This window comes from Cryptomeria japonica, chromosome 9, assembly GCF_030272615.1.
Source record: "Cryptomeria japonica chromosome 9, Sugi_1.0, whole genome shotgun sequence".
NCBI classification, from domain to species: domain Eukaryota; kingdom Viridiplantae; phylum Streptophyta; class Pinopsida; order Cupressales; family Cupressaceae; genus Cryptomeria; species Cryptomeria japonica.
In genome coordinates, this window is record NC_081413.1 from 148,976,888 (window position 1) to 148,980,599 (window position 3,712).

Genomic DNA, 3,712 nt, shown 5'->3' on the forward strand with positions numbered 1-3,712 from the left:
TACCTACCCCTTGGATTTTAACTTCCAAGTGTCCCTTATTACTTCCCGACAATTTATAGGGATGATGCCACAAACATCGTTGATGTAGCTTTATTAGGTGTGAAGAGCAGTAGTTCAACACGACGACATTACCTGTAAGTGTGACCCAGACACACCGTATATACTAAATGCTACTATGTTTTGGTTTCCATCTTCCTTTATTTAGTTTTCTAACTACGTGTAATGCCCCGCCAGGAAACCCCAAAGGGTTTAAGTTAAAAACACTCAAATAGAGTGTAAATATTTTTTTTTTATAATAATACTAAGAGTAGTAATAATTAGACACAACATTAAGATACAATAGAGTTATCAAAAACTTAGATAACACAGCGGAAGGCTAAACAAACCTAAGGAGTTTCCCAACGCAATTACATAACCTTACACCTAGCTCAACTCGCGTCAATTGATCCAATAAGATGGATAACTTAATTACAGGATAATGCATCAGACATTCTAATATGTATGCTCAATGAATTGACGTCTTAGAATTTTAGGAAGCATTCATTTAGTTCGGGTGGATAGGAGACCATCGTGAGGTTATTTACTCAATGCACATTAACACCTAAATTATTTAACAGGCCATCCTTAAGGTTCAATGCGATTAATCTACGAAGTTCATTCATTTGGTTTTAAGATAACCACCCACATTTGATATCTTTCTTAAATATTAAAAGTATGGTTAATAATATGAGATTCATTCATTAAGGATTAAACTTCCATTAAAAGAGTGAGGTTCCTTCATTTGAATTCATGCATAACCAATTAATGAGTTGTAATTCTTTTATGGAGGATAAAATGTAATTAGCCATAGGGTTCATTCATTGAAGTTTTAATAATGCTAATAGAGGGACTAAAATCCATTAAGGCGAAAAGGTATTAGGAACACTTGAGTTCATCCTTTAATTTAAAATATAGTTAGCAAGATGTCATCCAATGTTGCAGGATTAAAATATAAGTTCATAGTGACGTTCTTCCATTAGGATTTGAATATAACTATCTTATTGCATATCACTCTTTGTTGGTTAAATGAAGTTAACATGAAGAGATGCATTTACTAAGATTAAGGCATAATCAACTATACAAGTTCTTTCCCTTTTACAGTTCAAGTTTAACAATCATAAAGAAATTCATTTATTTGGGTTATAATTATGGAAAGCTAGTTGAATTCATCCATTTATATAATTAATCTGATAAGATTATTTGTTAAGGTTAGGACTTAAATAACTAAGCAAGTTCCTCCAATATAGTGAAACATAATTAACATGGCATTACTCATTTACTAAGATAAAAGTAAATACCTATATGATGTTCCTCCTTTAGATTTCAAATTAGAAAATTACGACATTAGAACTAACTTTGTCACCCATACACATTCGATCAATTTACCAACTTATATCAAGATAAAACAATAATGATATCCTAATGAGATTCTTTCCACTATTACTTCTTTAATTAACATAATTCAAATACTTATCCATAATCTTACTTACAATGTTTTATGAACCTGCTTACTACATTTGCTAAGATGAATGACTTTATGCACTTTGATTTAAATTCGTTAAATACCCACCATACACTTATACAAGATTACAGCCATACATGATAACTTAAAGCATGAAACAAAGGAAGCTAAAACATCGCATAACACATATATGATCTCGGAGTTCACCCCTAAAGGGCTACATCTCCGGGTCTGCTCAACTGCAAGACCCCTCTGGCATTAAAATTTGTTTAGGGATTACATAAGTTACATGACATATACATTCCAGCCTGTTAGGCGAACACAACCATAATACAAACGACCACTTCGGTCAGTAAATACATCTCTACAAGTTTTCCAACCAAGTTCACATAAATGAGCATCACTCATCCAGATATGTTACTTAATCCTTAGATATACATCCTCGACATATTGGTCTAGAACTATACACTAGTACCCCTCTAGCAACTCAACTATACCCTATTCAAAAGAGAATATACTTTGAAAGGAGACTTTGAAATGAAAGAAAACGCTCCCCAATAATTCATAAATCTCTTGCGTATATATATGATGCAAGTATACGTGAATCTCAATTTATATCTAACCGATTAAAATTATCGTCTGAGCACTAAAGGTTAATTCACTGACAGTATTCGTTATGAAGGGACCAAGAAGCCACATATAATTAATATTATATATTGATATAAGAATTCCCTAAAATATCATTTATTAAACACCCACATTTAACCATAGTTTATAATTAATAATTATTAATGCCATTTATATAAATCAGAGTGTAGCAAAAAACATATGTTACTATATGGGTTATCGAATTTTCAATATTCTAAATTCCAAATATTATTTATTACTCAACTTAAATAATATTAAATAAATAAGGAAAAGTCTAAATTTAAATAATTAAAAACTCCATATAAAATCATTACAATTTTTTTTTTTTTTTATTTACTATCATACCCTTAATTTATTGTTTTTTTTTTTTCTTTCTTTTAAAACAATAAATAAATAAAAAAACTAATAAATAAAAATTTAAAAAAAAAACATATTGAAATTGGGGTTACCCACGTGGAACCCCACGTGGGCCCCCTTGGTAGCCCACGCTACCATTGGTAGCGCTGCTACCAAATGGTAACAGGCCGCTACCTCTGGTAGCGCTGCTACCATTTGGTAGCAGTTCACTACCAATGGTAGTGCTGCTACCAACTGGTAGCAGGGCTACCCGTGGTAACCCATTTCCTCCCAGCCGTATGGGGGGGAATATAATAAATTTTATTTTTCTTTTTTTTTTTTGTTTTAAAAAACAATAACAAAAAAAACAGACCACAAACAATCTGCTAGAATGTGCAGTCAAAAAATTTTACTTATTGAGTATATATTTTTAAAAAAAATAGTATATGTAAGTATAACAAAGAAATGAATAACTTACCAAAACACACAGCCTGAAAACATTTCCTAGCAAACCCCCATTTTTTAAAACAATCAACATTTCTCTTTCTCTTTTTTTTTTAGAATGTTTAAGCATTTAAATGGGAAGGTTTTCTTCTTTCAATATGTTCAAGAAATCCATGACAAATCTTGATTCCAAGAACAACCCAAAGATCAAAACTGAAACTAAATCTTAAAAACATTCATGGGTATTTCTATTTCTTTTTCTTTTCCAGCATTTCATGGAGAACATTCAAACACCATTTTTTTTTTTTATTCAAAAATAACTAAAAGGGTAGATTGGAATCCTACCTCCAATCGCATTCCGGGAAGAGTTTTGATGAAGAGCTCCACCTGCAACTCAAAGCAAATCTCCCATTTTTCCCAAAATTTCCCCATCTCCATTTTTTTTTCCAAAAAGCTCTCAAGAAAGAAAACCCCCCCCAAAAAAATATTCAAAAACTAGGTTAAAAATGAGAAACCTCTCTTTCTGCCCTGATTTTCAATTTCGAATTTAAGCATTTATTTTTTTTTGAAAATAAAAGAAACATGAAAATGGAAATCATTATTTTCCACTACTCAATAAATCTAACTTGTTTTATTCTAATTAAAATTACCATGCTTCTATTTCTTATTTAATTCTAATTTTAATCTCTCAATATCAATTTAGGCCTACATTTATATTTTGAACTGTTAACAAGGGTGAGGTATTTAAATTAATTTAAATTTCAAAAAAATCAATCCTTTATA